This window comes from Orycteropus afer, unplaced genomic scaffold, assembly GCF_000298275.1.
Source record: "Orycteropus afer afer isolate SDZICR_OR568_19922 unplaced genomic scaffold, OryAfe1.0 scaffold00212, whole genome shotgun sequence".
In the NCBI taxonomy this organism is placed as follows: domain Eukaryota; kingdom Metazoa; phylum Chordata; class Mammalia; order Tubulidentata; family Orycteropodidae; genus Orycteropus; species Orycteropus afer.
Window position 1 is genome coordinate 6,167,620 of NW_006921799.1, and position 10,543 is coordinate 6,178,162.

Here is a 10,543-nt window from a genome sequence, read left to right on the forward strand (position 1 = left end):
GTAACTATGTGGAGGAAGTGGGAGCTGTTGCATTGTGGTAAACTGTGGTCAATGCCATGAGACAAAGTATATGTGGACTGCTGTGTGGAAAGTGAATTTGCTCTGTAAATCTTCACCCAAATCACAATAAATTAAAATAATAATAATAAAATAAAATGAAGGATAAATTGTTGCATCTGCCTCATCCTACACCTGAAGAGAAAGCACAATGCTTGGTGAGCCTGTTGGATTTTGGAGGCAAGATATCCCTCATATGGGTGTGCTACTCCAGTCTATTTACTAAGTGACTCAAAAAATTTCTAGTTTTGAGTAGGGCCCAAAAGAAGAGAAGGCTAAGCAAGTGTCTCACCGTTGTTTGATCTAAGGGGTGTATCTCCTTAGGGTAGGTGGGTGTTTTCTTCCCTCTGTTATTCTATTACTTATAAAATGCATGATGTAAATGGGGTTAATGTGTTTCCAGTCATATGCATGTTAATTGTATCATGTTAAGCACAAGTATAATTTTATAATTTTCTCTCTTTAGAGATTATGCATGGATTAAGGAGATGTATACAGGTGCCAGTTGACAAGAGATGAACTGTGATGGATAATATTTTGTGTCAACTGGGATAAGGTACGATTCTCAGTGGTTTGGCAAACATTGTTTTGATTGCTCTTCTATAATGTAATATAATCTAATCATCTTCCATTTTGTGATCTGATGTGAGAAGTCAATCAGTTGAAGAGCAAATCAGTTGAAAGCCAATCATTTCCTTGGAGGTATGGCTTGCATCCAATAAATATGGATGGTCTGGCAAAGTTTGCTCTCTCTTAGCCTTCTGTCTGACTTGTCATCTTCTGACCTTTGGTTCTGGGGATGTGAGCCAGAAACCTATTGTCTGACTTGCAGATGTTGGGATTTTCCAGCTTCTGCAGCTTCATGAGCCAGTAGTCTGCCATCTTACCTGCCAATTTTGGGCTCATCAGTCAGTGCAACTATGTGAGTCGAAGAAACCTCTATGTGATTCTAAAGCCACAGATTTGGGACTTCCCAGCCTCTCTCTCTGTCTCTCTCTCTCTCTCTCATTTATATATGCTTTACTTCCTCTAGGGAACTCAGCCTAAGACAAAACTCAAATCAGCAGTCAGTGACAATCTAATCTCAAGCACAAAAGTAAATAACTGACTGTGAACTGTGCTTTGGAACCTAACAGATACTCTACTTCAACTGCTGCTTTGTGAGACATTAGCAAAATTGAGGTGAATCAATTTGCCTTCAGTATTCATATACTAAATAGATTTCAGTTGATTTTGAAGGGACAATCAAATAAGTAAACCAAATTAACAAGGGCTTGCATTTGGCCAGAGTTTTCCTGCAAAATGTTATGATAAGCTATTTCACACTAGGCACATCAACTGGAATTAAAAAGGGGGCTGAACTTCTAGAGTTATTAAGAGATCTTTTATCAGTAGCCCCATCACTCATTGTCCAATCTCACAAATGGAATAACATAACCTTATGAAGGCATTACCTTTCACCTTAAAGAGCTATATGCTATCTGTTTTAATATTACAGTGTTGAAGAATTCTTACATGGCAGGTTTTAAGATTGGCTTGTGTGTAGAACTTACACTGAAGCCCCCACAATCTACTAGCAAAGATAATATCACTTATATTAACTCAAGAAAAAGCTGAAATTTTCAGGAGCAGGTATTTACAAATGTAGACTAAAGTATACAGGCAAAGGACTCTTGCTAACTGGGCAAAAAGTATTTTACAATTTCTGCAGATTAAGAAACTCTTAAATATTTTTTCATTTCCATTGGGTTGCTGCTAATCTACAACAAAATAAAACACTGCCTGGTCCTGTGCCAACCTCACGATCATTGTTATGTTTGACTCCATTGTTGTACCAACTGTGTTAATCCATCTTCTTGAGGGTCTTTCTTTTTCCTGCCAACCCTCTGCTTTACCAAACATGATATCCTTCTCCAAGGTATTCTCCTCCTGAAAACATGTTCAAAATACTACATGAGACGGAGTCTTGCCATCCCCACTTATATGGAGCATTTTGGCTCCATAGATCTTGCAAGACAGATTTGTTTGTTCTTCTGGTAGTCCATGCCATGGTATATTTATTATTCTTTGCCAACACTATAATTCCAAGGCATTAATTCTTCTTTGGTCTTCCTTATTCACCACTCATCTGTCAGTTGGCCATTCTGTGGTGGTTTGTGTGTTGTTGTGAGACCAGAGACTATGCTACAAATGCTGCAAATGCCAAGAAGGTTAACCATGGTGGACAGGTTTCAGTGAAGCTTCCAGACTAACACATACTTGGAAGAAGGAAGGGGCCATCCACTTCTCAAAGAATTGGCCAATGAAAACCTCATGCATTCCAGTGAAATACTGATATATTACTGGAAAATTTTATGAATAGCCCTGACACATTGTCTGATATAGTGCTGGAAGATGAGCCACTCAGGTCAGAGAGCACTTAAAATATGACTGGTGAAGAGCTGCCTCCTGAAAGTAGAGTCCACCTTAATAACATGGATGGGGTAAAGTTTTCAGGACCTCCATTTGCTGATGTGGCAGGACTCAAAATTGGAAGACACTGCTGCAAACATCCATTAATAATTGAAACATGGGATGTAGAAAGTATGAATCTAGGAAAATTTGAAGTTGTCAAAAATGAAATGGAATGCATAAAGATCAATATCTTAGGCATTAGTAAGTTGACTTGGACTGGCTTTGGCCATTATGAATCAGACAATCATATGATCTCCTATGCCAGGAATGACAAATTGAAGAGGAATGGTGTGGCATTCATCATCACAAAAAAAATGTTTCAAGCTCTATCCTGAAGTACAATGCTGTCAGTGATAGGATAATATCCATGATATCCTTCTCCAAGAATTTCTACTACAAAGAAGACCAGTTAATACCATTGTTGTTGTTGTTGTAAGGTGCCTTCAAGTCAGCTCTGACTCATAGTGACCCTATGAACAACAAAAGGAAACAAAGCTGAGTCCTGCACCAGCCTCACAATTCTTGCTATCCCTGAGCCCATCATTGCAGCCACTGTGTCAATCCATCTTGTTGAGGGCCTTCCCCTTTTTTGTTGACCCTCCACTTTGCCAAGCATGATATCCTTCTCCAGGGGATGGTCCCTCCTGACGACATGACCAAAGTAGGTGAGACAAAGTCTGGCCATTCTCATTTCCAAGGAACATTGCCGCTGCACTTCTTTCAGGACAGTATTGTTAGTTCTCTGGCAGTCCATGGTACTTTTAGCATTCTTTGACAACACTACAACTCAAAAGTATCAACTCTTCTTCAGTCTTCCTTACTAATTGTCTAGCTTTCATATATATATATATATGAGGTGATTTATTGAGTGCTGCTTCCATTGGTGTTGATTATGGAACCAAGTAAGTAATAAGAAATTTTTGAAAACTTCATTTTTTTTTTCCATTTATTGTGATATTGCTTATTGGGACACTTGTGAGGATTTTCATTTTCTCTGTGTTAAGGTGTAATCCATACTGCAGACTGTAGTCTTTAATCTTCATCAGTAAGTACTTCAAGTAATCTTCACTTTCAGCAAGCAAGATTGTGTCATCCACATATCACAGATTGTTAATGACTCTTCCTCCAAACCTGATGCCTCATTCCTATTCACATAACCAGCTTCTTGGATTATTTACTCAGCATATAGATTGAATAAGTATGATGTAAGGATACAACCCTGATGTGCTCCCTTCCTGATTTTAAACCATGCAGTATCCTCTTGTTCTGTTTGAACAACAGCCTCCTCGTCTATATATAGTTTCCTCATGAGCACAATTAAGTGTTCTAGAATTCCCATTATTCTCAATGTTACCCATAATTTGTTGTGATCCACACAGTAGAATGCCTTCAAATTTATGCACCACCACCAAAACCAAAGATGAGGAAATTAAAGATTTTTACCAATTTCTGCAGTCTGAAGTTGGCCAAAATGCAATCAAGATGTATTGATTATTATTGGTGATTGGAATGCAAAAGTTGAAAACAAAGAAGAAGCATTAGTAGTTAGAAAACGTGGTGGCAATAGAAATGATGTTGGAGATCATATGATATAATTTTGCAAGACCAATGACTTATTCTTTTTTTTTCAGTCAAGATCCATTTGTTAGCAGCAATGACATCCTTCATTCCATGTCCTTTTCTGAATAAGGATTGAATTTCTGGCATTTCCGTGTCAATGTACTGCTGCAATTGTTTTTTAGATTATTTTTAGCAAAAATTTCATTGTGTCTGATATTGATTTTGTTTGATAATTTGCACATTCTGTTGGATCACTTTTCTTTGGAATGAGTACAAATATGGATCTCTTGCAGTCAATTAGCCAGGTAGCCGTCTTGGCACAGACTAGTGAGCACTTCATTTGTTTGTTCAAACATTTTAGGTGGTATTCTGTCAATTCCTAGAGCCCTGTTTTTTGCAAATTTCTTCAGTGCAGCTTGGAATTCTTCCTTCAATATCATTGGTTTTTGATCTGTCTACCCTATGGTGGGAGCTCTGGTGGCATAGTGCCTAAGGCATTTGACTGCTAACCAGAAGCTTCACGGTTCAAACCCAACAGCCACTCCTTGGAAGAATGATTGGAGAATCTACTTTTCTTGTGATACCTCTTTGGAAACCCAAGGAGGGATTGCTATGAATCGGATCTGACTCAAGGGCAGTGAGTTTGGATTTTTTTATTTGATCTATGGTAAAAGTGAGTTTTGGGGATCAAAACTATAGTATGATAGATAAATTAGATAAAATTTATCATAGAAAGAAAACATTATAAATGCCATCATCTTTTGAAAATAAAAGAATATCATATTCTGTTATTTTTAAAGAGCTGCTTAATTTAAGAAATTCAAAAGATAATGCTGATGATGGAAGAAAAACTGAGTGATCTACAAAGTTGTTTGACTCCTTGGGAGTATTACAAACTTCATTCAAAGTACAAACGTATGTACCCAGCTCATGGCATGGGCAAATTGTAATGAACTAAGCAAAGATATTCTGCACGCAAAGGAAACTGTAGACACAGATGCCTTGAGGCAAGTTTGCAATGTTGGGATTTTGAAGAAGTGGGTACATGAGCCCTTCTCATTCTTGGCTGAAGCAGTGAAGCCTCAATCTTCTATGTATTCTCTCCTTCACATTTTGTATGCCCTGATCAACATTTGTGGGCTCCTTCAACAAATGAGCTGAAAAATTCAGTGAAGGTCAAGGACAGAGTAGTCTCTCATACTGATTCAGTTTGGTGGCCTGGTCAAAGGTGTTATTCCATATATTTGGAGAATATATGATAGTATGACCTAAACAGTCTGTCCCAGTTTTTGGTCTCTATCCTTGGGAAACTCTAGGCCTCTCCTATCTGTACTGATTTCTCATATACACTCTGTGCTCTGGGCTCCTTTCTACTAGATTTTCCCTTGTACAAAAGATTACTTTTCTTGGCATATTACTTCAGCCCCCATTATGTTTAATATTTGTCTGCTGTAGTTCACAGTTATCTTAAGTAGTTTGCATGGGATAGTTCTGAAAAATTTAGATGACATTCTATTATTTCACACAGAACAATCCATAATTATGAACAGTATCTTCACAACAATGGTGGTTTGAAATCATTATGAAGTGTTCTGGCCAAAAGTAGAAAACATCTTCTAGAAGATACTACTACCATAAATCCAAAAGCATATTAAAGGGATTGTATAGCATGACAAATTCTGGTGGCATAATGGTTAAAGTATTTGGCTGCTAAGCAAAAGGTAGGTAGTTTGAACCCATCAGCTGCTCTGTGGGAGAAACATGAGGCAATTTGCTCCTGTAAAGAGTCGCAGCCTTGGAAACAGTATGGGGCCATTCTTCTCTGTCCTATAGTGTCACTATGAGGTGGAATCAATTCAATGGCATTGAATTATACCTAGACCAAGTGGGTATATCCCAGGAATGAAAGAGTGGTTCAACATAAAAAAAAAAAAAAAAAAAGTCGTATACTCATTAATAGAACAAAGGAAACACATACACATTATTATCTCAATTGATACAGGAAATGTATTTGACAAAATCCAGCACCCTTTCATGATAAAAACAATCAACAAAGTCAAAATAGAAGGGAAATTCCTTAACAAATTAAGAAATTTACGAAAAACTCACAGGAACTTTATATCCAATAGTGATAGACTGAAAACTTTTCCTCTAAGACCAGTAAGATAAGGATGCCTATTTTCACTACTGTTCAGCATTGTATTGGAGTTCTGATCAGAGCAATTAGACAAGAAAAGAATAAAAAAAAAAAAAAAAGGCATCTGTCTTGGTTATCTAGTGCTGTGATAACAGAGATGCCACAAGGGGGTGGCTTTAACAAACAGAAATTTATTTTTTCACAGTTTAGGAGGCTAGAAATCTGAATTCAGAGCACTGGCTCTTGGAAATGGATTTCTCTCTGTGTTGGCTCTGGGGGAAAGTCCTTGTCTCTTTGTTCCTTGGTTATTGTCATGTGGTCATGTGGTGGAATCTATCTTCCTTGTTCTCTGTTTGCTTTTCTCTGGCTGATCATTTTGGTTTATACCTCAAAGATGATTGGCTTAAGACATACACACTGATATGGCCTCATTACATAACTAAGAAAATCTTATTCCCAAATGGGATTCCATCTGCATGTATAACTAAACCCATATCCACTATCATGGAGTTGATTCCAACTCATAACAACTTCCATTGGGGTTCCAAGTCTGTAAATCTCCGAAGAAGTAGATTCCCTTATCTTCCTCCTGGGGAGTAAGTGGTAGGTTTGAATCAGTGGCCTTCTGGTTAGCAGCAAAATGCCTTATCCACTACATACCAGAGCTCCTTATCTACATGTAGAGGGATTAGGAATTACAACACATATTATTTTATTTTATTTTTAGGGACACTATTCAATCCATAACTGCATCTAATTTAGAAAAGAAGTGAAACTATCATGTGAAATAGATTTCACAAGAAAACTATTATAACTATTATAACTAATATACAAGTTCAGCGAAGTTTCACCACAGAAGATCCAAACCTAAAAACAACGAACAAACTGCCATCCAGTCGGATTCGACCCTTCTTGGGTTTCCAAGGTGGTATCACTACGGAAGTAGATTGCCCAACTTTTCTTTCGAGGAGTGGGTGGTGGGTTTGAACCGCCAACCTTCTGGTTAGCAGTCAAATGCCTTAGGCACTAGAAGATTAGCAACCAAAAATCAGTTGTTTTTCTATATACCAGCAGTGAACAATTTGAAAAGAAACTAAGAAAATAATTCCATTTATAACCTCATCCAAAAGAATAAAATACCTAGATAAAATTTTAACCAGGGAGGGAAAAGTTATACATTAAAAACTACAAAATATCACTGAAAGAAATTAAAGGAGACCTAAATAAATGTAAAGACATGTGATGCTCATGAATTGAAAGACAATATTATTAAGGTGTCAATAATACCAATAGTGATCTACAAATTCAATTCAATCTGTATCAAAATTCTCACAGTCTTTTTTTCAGGAATGGAAAAGCTTATCCTCAAATAAATGTGGAATTGCAAGGGGCCCTGAATAACCAAAACAATCTCTCTTCTTTGAAAAGAAGAATAAAGTAGGAGAATTCACATTTCCTTTCAAAACATACTACAAGACAATGTTGTTGTTGTTGTTTGCCGTCGAGTGGGCTCTGACTCATAGCGAACTTTCCCTGGGTTTCTGAGGCGGTATCACTATGGAAGTAGATTGATCAACCTTCCTTCCGAGGAGTGGCTGGTGGGTTTGAACCGCCAGCCTTCTGGTTAGCAGTCAAGTGCCTTAGGCACTATGCCACCAGAGCTCCCACAAGACAATAGTAATGAAAACAATATGCTACTGATATAAGGATAGATATACAGACCAATGGAATAGAACTGAGAGTCAAGCTATAATCCCATACATTGATGGCCAATTGATTTTCAATAATGGCACCAAACATATTCTACATTAAAAGAATATTCTTTTCATCATATGGTTCCAGGACAACTGGGTTGCCACATGTAGAGGAATGAAGTTGGACCACTATCTCATATCATAAAAGAAAATTAACTCAGAATGGATAAAAAACCTAAATAAAAGACCAAAGGCATAAAACCCTTAGGAGAAGCCATGGAAGTCTTACTTCTTTGTTTGCAGGGGTAAATCTTTAGCACCTTGCATTTAACAATGGATCTTATATACAACACCAAGAGCACAATCAGTAAAAGAAAAAATAAATATAAGAGACTCATCAAAATAAATGGAAAAAAGTTGTATATCAAAGAACATTATCTAGAAAGTTTAGAGACAACCAGACAACTGGGTAAATATTTGGAAATTATATGTGTAATAAACGTTTAATATGCAGAATATATGAAGAACTCCTATAACTCAACAATAAAAAGGAAAAGAGCCCAATTGAAACATGGACAAAGGACTTGAATAGACATTTCTCCAGAGAAGATGTATAAATGGCCAATAAGTTCATGAAAAGATGTTTAACAACATTTGTCGTTGTTGTTGTTGTTGTTAAGTGCCGTTGAGTCGTTTCCGACTCATAGCGACCCCATGCACAGCAGAACGAAACACTGCCCGATCCCGCGCCAGCCCCACAATCCCTGCTATACTCGAGCCCATCATCGCAGCCACTGTATCAATCCATCTTCCTGAAGGCCTCCCCCTCTTTCGTCGACCCTCCACCCTACCAAGCATGACATCCTTCTCCAGGGAATGGTCCCTTCTTACAACATGACCAAAATAGGTGAGACGAAGTCTGGCCATTCTTGCTTCCAAGGAGCATTCTGGCTGCACTTCCTCCAGGACAGATCTGTTAGTTCTTTTAGCAGTCCACGGTACTTTCAGCATTCTTTGCCAGCACCACAACTCAAAAGCATCAACTCTTCTTCGGTCTTCCCTATTCATTGTCCAGCTCTCACATGCATACCAGGCGATTGGAAATATCATGGCTTGTGTCAGGTGCACCTTAGTCCTCAAGGAGATATCCTTGCTCCACAGCACTTGAAACAGTTCCTTCGCAGTTGACTTCCCCAATGCTACACGTCGTCTAATGTCCTGACTGCTGCTTCTGTTGGCATCGATTGTAGAACCAAGCAACGTGAACTCCTTGACAACCTCAATCTTCTCTCCATTTATTGTGATGCTGCTCATTGGTCCAGTTGTGAGGATTTTTGTTTTCTTTATGTTGAGATGTAATCCATACTGCAGAGAGTATTCTTCAACCTTCATCAGTAGGTGCCTTAAGTCATCCTCACTTTCAGCAAGCAAAGTTGTATCGTCTGCATATCTCACATTTGTCGTTAGGGGAAGGCAAATCAAAATCACAATGAGATAACACTTCACAGCTTTTCTGGTTACCTAGTGCCACTCTGACAAGAATATACCACAAAAGGGATGGCTTGAAGAAACAGAAGTTTATTCTCTTACAGTTCAGGAGGCTAGAAGTCCAAGAGTTCAAAGTGCCAGGCTCTAGGGGCTGGGTGAAAGCCCCTTGACCTTGGGGTTCAGCTCTGTCTCTTTCTCTGGGCCTACTGAAGCTAGAGGCATCTCTTTACTCAAGCAGCTACTGGCTGCTGGGGCTAACAAGCCCAAGGTTAACTAATAAAATGACACAGTCCCAATGTTACCCAAACCACATGGCAGGCCATTCATTTAAGTCCATTCAAAGTCCCAAGGTCAGCAGAGCATGGCAGGCTGCTGAATAAAGACACAGCTACATGCAGGGTTCAAGCGTGCCATAAACAACTAGAGACCATTCCCAAAGCTGCTGCTTGTATATGGGAAGCAGACCACATCCCTAAAGCAGCTACTCAGCTGCTTGTGGTAGGCCACACCAGGGAGTTGATTGCCAATCTCATCATGGGTAATAACTACCACCAGCTGCTTAGCCACTCAACCAGGCCGAGCCAAGTTGACACACAAACTTAACCAGCACAACAGCCAATAGGACAGTAATGATATTTTTTAAAAAAATGGAAAATAAAAGTATTAGCAAGAAGTTAGAAATATCAGAACTCTCATGGATTTCTAGTGGAAATGTAAAATCATACAACCACTGGAGAAAACAGTACAGATATTCCTAAAAAAGTTAAACAGAATAACCATGTGACCCTGTGCAGTAGGTAAGGTAGCGGGCCAACTTGGCTGAGCCACGGTTTTCATGGTGTGGTAGCTGGATGTAGTTATTCTCCATGATGAGATTGGATGTGGTATGATCAATTCTATGGTAGATTCTGCTCTGAGACGTTAATTAGTGGAAGGGGAGTTAGCTTCAGTGTTTGGCCTATGTCCAGTATATATGGAGAAACTTAGCAAAAGGTCTCTAGTTTTTTGGCACATTTGGCCAAGCGTTCATCTCCAGGTCCGGGACTTGAACTAATGGCCTGCTATGTAGCTTGCCAATTTGGGATTGTTCTTGGACTTGAAATAGTAGCCTGCTGTTTTGCCTGTTGATCTTGGGATTGTGCCATTTTACCTG